Source organism: Pinus tabuliformis, chromosome 9 (assembly GCF_031772625.1).
Source record: "Pinus tabuliformis cultivar Carrire ecotype Pingquan chromosome 9, CPIR1, whole genome shotgun sequence".
Taxonomy (NCBI): domain Eukaryota; kingdom Viridiplantae; phylum Streptophyta; class Pinopsida; order Pinales; family Pinaceae; genus Pinus; species Pinus tabuliformis.
Window position 1 is genome coordinate 1,963,904,794 of NC_142307.1, and position 12,061 is coordinate 1,963,916,854.

Sequence of the window (12,061 nt, forward strand, 5' to 3'; positions counted from 1 at the left end):
GGTGTACTCGGAGTAAGAGCTGTACTTCTAGACTCTCCCTTAGGATAATTCTTCTTCTTGGTCTTCTTCTTCTTCTTCTTAGCCACCTGGTTATTCGAATCGAGACTTTCACCACGTGAAGTACAAGAGGGAGACGTAGAAGTAGGCGTCGAAGGGGAGAGATCCACCTTAGGATCGACATGATGTTGTTCAGGCGGAGGGACTGATGGACTAGCAGCCGATACGGTAGGGACCAAAGAGGTTGAAAACAACCAAACAGGCAACCCGACAGTTAACCCCAGAAGGGATAACGTTGCCATATAAGGAGCACCAACATTCCCGAGAGGAGGGAAATGACCAGGATTCCCGTCAGAAGGGGAACTTGGGTTGGTGAACCCCGGAAAAGTTGCCATGGCAAACAAAAAGAAACCTACTCAAGCTAACGCACACAAGATCTAACCAGGTAATGTTATCGTAGCCAAGTGAATTTTAAGACGCACAGACACAACTTGACCTTTTCATGTTTTAAGAGTCGAGAAAAGGACAAAAGATGACTCTAGTCTCCTTCGAATATTTAATGAGCACGAAGTGACAAGACGCTCACTGGCACCTTTTCATTTAGGGAGTCCGAAAAGGATCAAAAGTGACTACTCTGGAGACTTCTAGGCAAAAGGTTTACCAAGCAATCCGTAAAACCGCTTATACACCTTGGCAATCATATGAGAACCAAGGACTTTACGTACTGCAGTCAATCTTCCCGAATGCTGTGTTCGGTGCGTTACGGTTCGCAAGGCGGCAGACTCGGCTTCCTAGGGATCAAGGATAAAAGCCTAGTGGGGTCTCCCTATATACGCGACGGTACGTGGGAGCACAGTCCGTGTTAGACCACTATCGAGTCACAGAAGGAGGAATCACCCAACCGTAATGTGAAACAATAGTGACTATGTTTAAAGACGTCGGAACACGTCTCTAGCCTAGACCTCTAGATGTTTGCGTTATGTTCCAATGCATTTTTATGTTCATTCAGTTCATTTTATGGTTGATCTTGAGTTAAGTTTCGGTTTCAGGTCCTACCGTATGATCTCTCACAATTACCTAGATGCAAACTACATGCCAAAGGACATCATTTCGTTCGATGAATTCTAACTATGAGAAGGTTAAGAGTTTCCAATCAAACAAAACGAATACAACCAAACAAGCAACCTAATGCAGCTAATGGCAATGAAATAAAACTTTTTCTTTTGAGAACATAAATCAATGAAATGCTCTTTTTCCAATTAACTATTTGAACGCAAAAGATACTAGTTTGATTTCTTTTCCAATGGCACTATGCACTTTAAAATGAATTTTGAGAGACAGCAACACCGAGCAAACAAAAGTAAAATCACTCAATGCAAAAAAGAACCGGTTGACCCCAAACAACTGTAATCCGTGTCCGGGTAGTGAGAAGTAATCGAAACAATACGAAGACTGGTTCAATAACAATCACCTAAACAACCAAGCAAGTGTGAACTGATCGATCCAAACAATTGTGATCTATGCTTGGTAGTGAAGAAATCGAATCAACATAAAAAGTGGTTCAATAATCGACACTAAAAATCAACCAGCAACAAGCAGTGAAAAAGCCTCAAGCAAATCAATAAGAGGGTTGTGGATGAACCTTGAATAGACAAGTAACCTAAGCAAATGGTTTCTCGATGAAACTTCTAAAGGGCTAGGTCACATGGTCACAAGACTCACTCGAATGACGTCAAAGAGAGAGTGCCTCTAACCAAAAGTAATCCAAACAAGCTAATTGAGGGACAAGAAACAACAGGGGATAAGAAAGATTGATGAATTCAGGAGATAAAGTTATAAAAACAACTTTTCAGGAATCAGCGCAAGTTACACACTGAGAACCCGTGATGATCAAGGGTCAGCGCAACTTTTACACAGGCCACCCGCGCTGTCAGCGCGACTTTTGCCCAAAAAACCGAGCTGATCTCAGAAAAACACAGTCGTCGCGGGAATTAAGCTAGCAACCCAAGGTCAGCGCGGGTAAAAAGCTAGCAAGTGGCGCTGACGTCGCGACTATACACGTCTTTTCCGCGCTGATCAGATTTCCAGGATCGTCGCGACTGTTAGGCGTAATTAAGCGATGAACAGGATGTTGTAAAAGGGTGAGCACGATGTCAGCGCGCCTGTTAAAATTAAATCCACGATGGAGCTCAAAAATAGTGACAGGCAAATCAAAAACCCCCAAATCAAAACAGCCAATCTTTCAATCAAACAGGGGCATTTCCCAGATCAGCCCAGGAAATGCAAAGGACTGATAATTAATCCCCAATCTTTGAAAAGAGAGTAAAAATCAAACTCAAAGCAAAAATGAACACAAAGAGACAAAGGCCAGCTTCCCCAGCGGAGTCGCCAAATTGTTACGGAGGTAAATCCTCTCTGCGGACAGAGACGATCCCTACTAGCCCACAACGGGTCTAGTAACAATCACACAATGCTACTACATAGGTTCCTAATTGCAAATAAAAGATAGGTAAAGAAGACCTACTTGAGTTCCAACGCTTATGTTTGATGAAGAAGCCCAGTCCTCGCTCCTTCGCTTTGGCTGGTCACAATCCTTCACGATCCTAGTGAACGGATACCTGCACACACGAAGAGAGATACAAATACAAGCGTGGAATCTAATAAAAGCAATTATACATCAGTCAGAAAGGATGTAATTCACATTGACCATCATGAGACAAATGAAAATGGAACCATAATAGCAGTCATATATTATTAATGATAAATACAGAGAAGAGTACAACCAAATGTTCTGACGTCGAATCCTTCTCAGGAGGGTTCAGCCAGCAAGTCTCTTAAGCATTCACCTTTGGAGATGGATTTCCCAAGACAAACTCTCTCTCTCACACAAGTCACACTATGCAACCTTCCTCAAGCTTTACAACAATCCACACTTGTCACACTAAATACCTATCAAAATGCACACTAGCAGCAATTCAAGTTCTATAAACTCCACACAATCCAAACTATCCAAAAACTCCAACTAACTGCTCATGGCAATGGCAGAGGTATAAATAGGAGAAAGAGTCTCCACAAATGGTGGGAGGATGAGCTCATCTCCAAGGAAGGTGGCTCAAATGTCGAACAAACATGCCATAAAAGGGAGGGCGACAATCACAAGGCCAACAACCAGGTCTGGAGTCATCTGGAAGGCCGGCTGTTAGAACAAACTCGCCCAAACAGGATCAGCGCGGGTCTATAACTACACTGGAGCGCTGACATCGCAGCTGAACAACAAGGATGAGTCTAGCCTCCTTCAATGTTTTAACGAGCCCGAAGTGACAAATGCTCGGATGGAATTTTTCCGTTATAGAGTTTGAAAAAGGCCAAAAGGAACTGCTCTGGAGTTCTAGGTAGAGGGTGTGCCAAACTTTTCGCAAAACCGCAGAATACTTTTTAAGGTACGGGTGGTCAATCTTCCTGAATGCTGTGTTCAGTGCATTGCGATCAATAGGGCAGCCGACACGGCTTCCTAAGGATAAAGGTTTTATGCCTATAAGGGTCTCCCAATATATACTCGACGGTACGTGGGAGCACAATCCGTACTGGCACTATCGTCCCTTAGGAGGAATCACCCACCATCAGCGACATCGACAGTCATCAGGCTTTACGACGCCGGAACACGTCTCTAGCCTAGACCTCTATGTTGTGCGTTATGTTACAAAGCGTTGTTAAGTTCATTCAATTTATTTTAGGTTGATCTTTCTTAGAAGTTTGCCTTTTTGGATCACCACGAGATGTATGATACAATTCCTAAATGCAGTCTAAAGATGATAAGCAAGCTTTTATATCTTTTCAACAATGAAAATCCTAGCTACAAAGGGAAAACGAAGATACAACTTTTCTCAAAGAGCATAGAGCACACTGTAATGCACTTTTCCCTAAATCTAAGCATGCAAACTATCAAAATGCAAATGCACAAATGCATGTATTTGTTTTCGCTTCCTTAATATTGATGCCTAAAAAGAAAGCTGTTGTACAAATTTGAATTCGATTTCAAGTGAAAACATAAACAAGTTCCTTTTTCAAAATCAAAAAGATGATTACGACACCTTATGATTTACTTGTTTCGACACTAGAAATGCATAAATTCAAACCAAACGACAAAATTAAAAGTTCAATCAACTGTGAACAGCAAACGAACTTACTCCTAAGATCAAAACAACACTTATGACAGGTCTAGATCTAAGGGCGACAGTATGACTAGTTTACTTTTGTAATGCGAAACTGCAAATGATGTAACAAATACACAAAGAACAAATATAGTTTCTTTATACAACTTGAGGCAGAATTGAGGAAAAGAAAATGGGTTTCAGATAGGTACACTGACTGATAACAGGCTGCAAAAAACAGAGATAAAGCTGAGCAAAAGGAAGCAGGGAACCATAGCTGCACAAGGCAAAGACTGATCAACGCACTCCCAACACAGAGGTTTTGACATTCAGCGTAGGTAGCCTTCACGGGACCTGCGTTGAAATGCAGAACATCTTCACAGAGTCTGCACTGAAGCAAAAATGAGAGTTGTTTCTGGGTTCTGGGTTACGGTTTGCATTTAAATCAACAGTTTTTGGCCAAATCAAAGCTATCAATTAGGTACAATTAGGAGGATGATTTATAGGAGGACTAAGATCTATCACAAAGGGTTGTTAGAGCACTTGTGGATTGGTTTGTTTAGATCATAAAAACAGGTCCAGTGAGTGGACTAGAGAGGCAGATCTCTACTTTACACTTGAAAATGGCAAGTGCATTTTGATTCGGCACTCCTGAGTTTATGAGAAGAACAAGAGTAGAAACACAAATAAACCAACAAGATACGATCCCCAGCCGAGTCGCCAATTTGTTGTTGGGAAAAGTATCCAATACGGAATGCCCCTATCCCACTCTAAGAGGTGATGGTGCCTTAGCAACAAACAGGTAAACTTATTCGAGTGTTCTTCTTTATGAGATGTAAGTGAGGAAGAAGGATCTAACTAACCTATATCTTCCGCTAGTTTGTTGATCCAAATCACTCCTCTCTTCAGTAGCTCCCAGCTCCCAGCTCCCTCACCGGCCCAGCTTCACCGAATTCCTGCAAGATCACAAGAGAGAGAAACTACAAGAAGATACAGATATACATTCATAAAAAGCTCAAGATCAGATTAAGCTAAACATGTAAGCATAGCAAAACATCATTGATATACAACATGTAGGAGAAACTCAAATAGTTTATTGATAGAGTAAATAAAGTCCGAGAGGAGATACAACCAAGTGAGGCCTGATCCAGCATCTACCTCAAAGCAATGTAATCCCTTCCTCTCCTCCAACAAAGCATAAATCACCCAATGTGCTAATGTCAATCTCAAACCAACAACAATTCTCTGCAAAGTACTAAATTCCAGCCCCCTGAACCTCTGGGTGAGAGATCCATATGATGTGAGCAGAGAGGATGAGTCAGATCATGTTTTGACTTGTGGCTTCTCTCTGTCAGTTCTTGCTTCCACTTGGAGGTTGAGAACCTCTTACTCATAATTAGTCAAATTCATTGAGGCAAGTGTGATTGAGGAAGATTCTGGAAGCTTCCAGGGCTTTTCCACCTCGTTGAATGAGCTTGCCATTTGTCATTTCCCGCTCAGCGCACCCTGGTAGTGCTTCTACCTGCGTTGCAGTTCACTTAGCCAGTGTAACCTCTGCATTTCAGCGCAGACAACTAGTGGAGCCTCTGAATTGATCTTGAATTGACTGTTTCTGAGTGGTTTTTTGGTGGAGAACTTCTGGGAGAAGCTGTATTTGGTTGACCTTGTTCCTCTAGGGGTAGGAACAACTCATTTAGGGACTTTGGATCCCTTGAATTATGGACATTTCATGCTCAATGCTGTAAGGCACAAAAATGTCTATAACACTCCTGGTCATTGATTCAATGCATTTATCTTCGTTACCTCTTCTATATTTCTTGTAGGTGCCCATACTCATTGAAGATCGTGCATATCAAAGAAATTCTCAAATTTTAGAAATTTTTGGGAAGTAGCTTTTCAAAACTAGCCTTTTTCAAAATTCTTGTATAGGAAACCATCCAAATTCTTGCATAGGAGGCTACTTTTGCATTCTAGGTTAAATTCAGTGTTTTGACATATCTTTCCATGGTTTCTCAATTAGATGGAATAGTTCCTTTGCCAATAATTATTGTGGAAGAAGGATAACTTCTCCTATTTAACAACATATAAGAAGGCTAGGATGGATTTAAGAAATATCCCACAATTTTGTACCTCATAATATATGTTCATGGATGATCTTAAGTTATGGGACTCAATGTCAAGATTGAAAAATAAAGGATGCTAAGAGTTCTGCCAGGTTTTGAGTGCAATATTTTACCGAAAATATTTCATAACAATAGACTATCATGGCAAAACAAAATAAAAAGTTGGTTGGTAATATCTAAACTTCAAAATCATGAGACCCTGCAGTATCAAGGAAATCATAGGTGAAATTCAATGCATATGTAGTATCATATGTCGTTCATGGTTTCCAAAGGTCTTTGTTACATTTGAATAGAAGTTTAGATATCATTCAGATATCTAAACACCAAACAACAACAACAAAAACATTGAGATTTTTCTTTCACACAACCTATAACATATTGTATCTATCTTCATCAATGCTTTTCTTCCATATGCTATCCACTTATGACATTTCTTTTGCAATATTTTGTGTATTTGCTAGTTATAGGTCATTTATAGGTTATAAATGTCTTCAGAGTTTCACTTCTAATTGAGTATTCAATTGAACATATTTATTCTGTTATACATAACTATTTTTCCCTCCACCCACTTTTCATAACTTCCATAACCATTAGGTAGGGACCTATAGCTTCGATGCTTCTTTGCTTGTTTAGTAAAATATTTCTTAGAATTTAATTTATTGAAAGTTGCATAATTTACAAGTTATGAAGTTTCAAGGTCTAATTTTTAAATGTCTAATTCTTTAAAGGGTGCTAGCTCAATGGAAGAGCACCTACTTTACAAGAAGGAGGTTGGTGGTTCGATTCCATCATGCCCTGACATCCATATGGAATGGCGACGATCAATTTTTGATGACAGAGGCTCTTTTGACCATCACTGATGAGCTTTAGTGACATTTTTCGACCCTCGCCAAAATATGAAATGGTGACAGTCAACAAACACCACCATATATACGCATCAATAGTGATGACCCTCAAAGGTCTGTAACCATAAATCATTGTTGTTGATATGAAATGGTGATGGTCGATGTCTGTCATTATAGTCATTATTCATGACAGACCTTGAATGTCACCACGACACCTATACTTCTGGCAATGTGGCTTTTGGTGATGGTCAATGAACGTCACGATATGTATGCACCAATAGTGACAGCCATGAAAGATCCATCACAATAAATCGTTGTTGTCCATATGAAATGGTGACGATCATTATCCATCATTATAATCAATATTCATGATGGACCTTGAATGTCACCATAACACCTATACTTTTGGCGACGCCACCTTTGGTGACATTCTGTTTTTGGTGACCGAGGTTATGGTCCATCACCATTGCTCATATGAAATGGTGATGGTCACTATCCGTCATTATAAATTATGTGATGGACTTTGAATGTCACTACAACACTTATACTTTTGGCGATGTCACCTTTGGTGACATTCAGTTTTTGGTGATGGAGGCTATGGTCTATAATCATTGCTCATATGAAATGGTGATGGTCACTATCCGTCATTATAAATCATTATTGGTGACAGACTTTGAATGTCACCATAACACCTATACTTTTGGCGACACCACCTTTGGTGACGTTCAATTTTTGGTGACAAAGACTCTTTTTACGATCACCAATGAGCTTATGGTGACATTTTTTTCCCCTCACCAATGTCCTTTTTTATTGTAGTGAATGGCCCAAATATTGTCCAATCGTCGAAGTAAACTTCTAAAAATATGTGTATATATTCCTTGAAAATCTGCAATTACAACTCTAGAGAAAATAGCATGCACATTCTTCAACCCAAAAGGCTTCAATGGATACTTATTGGAGACCCATTCCATGGCAAACATTGTCTTATGTCTGTCTTCTGGTGCAATTATGATCTGATGACACCCTGGGAAGCCATATGTAAAAGAGTAAGCCTCTTGTCCTCCTACATTATCTAACACTTCGTTTGTAAATTGTGTTGGGAAAGGGTCATGCAATCATGCATCATTCAACTTCCTCAAGTCCACACAGATTCTAATTTCCCTTTTCAAATTATTTTCCTGAACTACCATGGGACTTACCCATTCAGACTCTTTAATAGGTTCAATTATAACCGTTGCTAACATCTTGTTCAATTCTTCTTTTACCTTTTCCTTATACTTGGGATTCAGTATATAAGGACTCTTCTTAACAGGCTTCACATCAGGCTTCAGAGGAATCCTCAGAATTCCCAAATCCCCTATGATGCCTTTCATGTTTGAAAATTTAGTGGGAAACAACTCTTGGTATTCATGCAACAAATCTTTTATCTTGTTGACATTGTCATCGTGCCAGTAACCTCTTATGGTCGCATACTTCGGTTCAGCTTTTGACCCTACATTCACCTTCCTCATCTTCAATGGCTTCATTATATCAAACATCTCTATCTCAGGTCCATTTACTTCATGATGTCCCTCTAGCTCTTTGATATCAATGTTGTGAGTATCTTCATCCTCTTTTGTAGTGAGATTATAGCATTCTATCACATTCTGGATCTGTGCATCATTGGAACTTCATTTTCAAAAAAAACGATCTTAACTATATTTAGTGTTTCATATATATGGACAATCATATTCAAATCTTAATGTCATCACAAATCCATCCACCGTCTCTACCCAACTAGCAGTGCCATGTCAAAGTTTAGTTTCCAAATAACAATTCTAAAGGATCATTTCCAGGGTATGGATGAACCCATGCACCCATTCTTGTTTTGGAGAATTTGGTATCTACATATAAATACTAATTCCCTAGATAAGTATCCATATCTAGAACAATAGTTTAAATCACTTTAGCCTTTTCCTATAAGCAATATATAAGACAAAGAAGATGAGAAGACCTACTTGTAGTTTCAGTTTCCTCTTGTCTCGTTTGTATCGATCCTTTCACTCCTTCCTCTACTTAACACACTTGAGAAGTACCTGTAAACATCAACAGAAGACAAATAATCAATCAAAGCAAAATATCTATTGAATACAAGTAAATGGAATCAGATACATTCACACATATAAGTATTATATAACAAAATAAGCATATGGGAAAAAGGTTCAAATACATTATTGAATAGAAGAAGGAATTACAACCATCAAGTCTGATTCAAAGTCACTCCTCCAACTTGGATCCATCCACATCACATCAAAAGCGTGACAAACTTGCAGCATAACAATACTTGTCTCAAAGTCAATTCTCATAGCAACATTATCTCCTTACAATTCAACATAGTCCAACCCCTTATAACTTAGATGAGTGGTCAATTTATAGGAGGATGAAGGAGGTTATGTCATAAATGGCGGTATTAATGGCCTTCCATACTTAGAACTAGTTCCATGGATGAAGGGATGAGAGGATAGAATGCATCTTAACTCATTCCTCATCCATTTTCGAGCTCATAGGCTTTGATAAGTGAGGGAAAATTCTAGATGACTCCAAGAGATAAGAATATTCCCCAAACCATATGTGAATTTCGCTCAATATTGCCCAATGCAGGTGAAATAGGCCCTAAGTTCTCTGCATAGCACCCTGGCATGGACTCAATTGCTCTGCAGTGCACCCTTACATGGGCCTACTTGCGCTAGTCCCTTTAGAGGTCATTTCAGGATGCCTTCAAGTAATGAAACTGTCTGGGAAGGAGGCATTCAAAAGGGTGACTTGTTTAGGGCATGTAGCAACTGAAATTAGGGTTTGATGAGCCCTAAAACACTAATCTGGATGAAGGGAGTGATGTGCCCAAATGGATCTATAACAGCTACCCCCTAAAGCATGAAGTTGAAAAAATGTTAATGTCGAATGAAATGCTTTACGATGTGATGAGGAGGTTTCGAAGTGGAAGGTGACCTGCATCAATTACAATACATATATCATGATTTTTTACTTTTACATGAATTGCTAAGGGAAGGCATACCCATTCTCAACATATAAACTTTCATTACATGTACATAGACAATCGTCTATAGATATAGACCCATGAGAGGAATGACCATCAATGTAAAGCCATTGTACATATGATTTATTACTCCTAAAATCACTGCCTGGATGGATGAAACTAGATGCAGGGTCTCCTATCTCGTTCAATCATTCGCTCAAGTACGAGTCTAACCATGTGAATATGTGATCTGAAGTCGAACATGGAAAAACACCATCTGATTACCAGCTAATGATGTAATTCGTTAATAGACGCAAGTGAAATCACCAATAATGATAATGATCCTCAAGGTACTGCAGTACATTCTGCATGGTGTGAATAGATGTTTTGGTGTCGAACACCATACAAAATCTTTCGCTCAGAGGCCATTGATGTTAACCTATTGTCGAAAGTGAGAAACCTGCCATTGATGTATGCAAGCCTCAAGGTACTGGAAGGGTGTTTCTAAGTCAACTTATTGGATAATGTGTTGATGTTGAAAATAAGTGACTCGTCACAAGAGGGCCTTTATGTATTCCACATCGATGACACGAAACGAGTGTAATGATTTTAGAGATGGAATTTGACTGACGATACAAGGTTCAGGAATGGCAGTCATGAAAATGAAGGTTTATGGTATTGCAAAGGATAAATTTTAACTAGATGACTTCTCTTGAACATGTCGGCGACACTGAAATGAATTGGTAGCATTGATCCCAAACAAAGTGATGGATGGTATGATAGACCAATGGTATGATAACCATCAAGCTAATAACCCAACTCAAGTAGTCAGGGTGATGAAGTGAAAGTGTTATGTTCATGAGCGACTTGCTACTGTAAAGTGGTTTTCCCCTTTTTCCTTTTTCCCCAATCATTACTGACTAGTAACTCTTTATTCTTTATCAAGATTTAGGAGGATAACATATGCTTGTTGTATAATTCCACCCTTTGTGTGAATCCATTAGTATGTGATGTTTTAACGAGTCTAGTGAGGGTGAAACTTGGTCTTGTCTAGATGGAAAAGTTTGTCGATATTTGATGTTTTAACGAGTTTAATGACAAAGATAACTCGGTCCTTTTCATGTTTAGGGAGTTTGAAAAGGGACCAAAAGAAAACTCCACAAGTTATTTTTCGTTCATTTGTCTCTCAAGTCCGAAAAATCATAAAACAATATGAGAGAGAACCTATTGACCATGTTCGGTCAATGTATTCCTTTTTCGTAGTTAATCTATCTCAGCTAGAAAAAGAGTTAAACTTATACTGAGTAGATGCCATTTCCAATCCATTATCGAGATGAAAAGGACAAGCACTCAGCAATATTTTCATGTTTAGAGAGTCTGAAAAGAGCTTAAAGAGGACTCCAAATGGGTTCATTTTTCTTTATTTAATAGAGCTCGAAAAAGAGATAAAAGTATGCTTTGTGGTCAAAGGTACAATTTACAATCAAGCACGTCAAATTCTATAAGTCAGTTACAAAACCTGCTCAAAACATCACCAAATGGATTAAAAATACCTGTTTCATAGGTAAAAATAGGCAAATACTAATGTTTACTCGATTAATAAACATGAAATAAACATAAAACAAGTTTTTACCATGAAATTTTTACCATTTGATACTTACCATTCAGTTTTGTTCTATGGGCTAGTTTTTTACCTCGAACTTCACCAGCTAATTGTGAGAGATTATGTGGACCATTACTAGTGTCGTCTAGACCAGGTAGGATATCTACCCCTCCTCTTTCTTTTCAGATCATTCTTAAACTGTTTCATGCAAGTTTTAGGGTTTTTTGGGGCCTCTGGGGTTTGATTTTTTTGCCCTGGGATCAGTGTAAGATTTCACATCAAAAATTTCACTAAAGAGAACCCTGATAGAAGGTTTCCTACTCTTC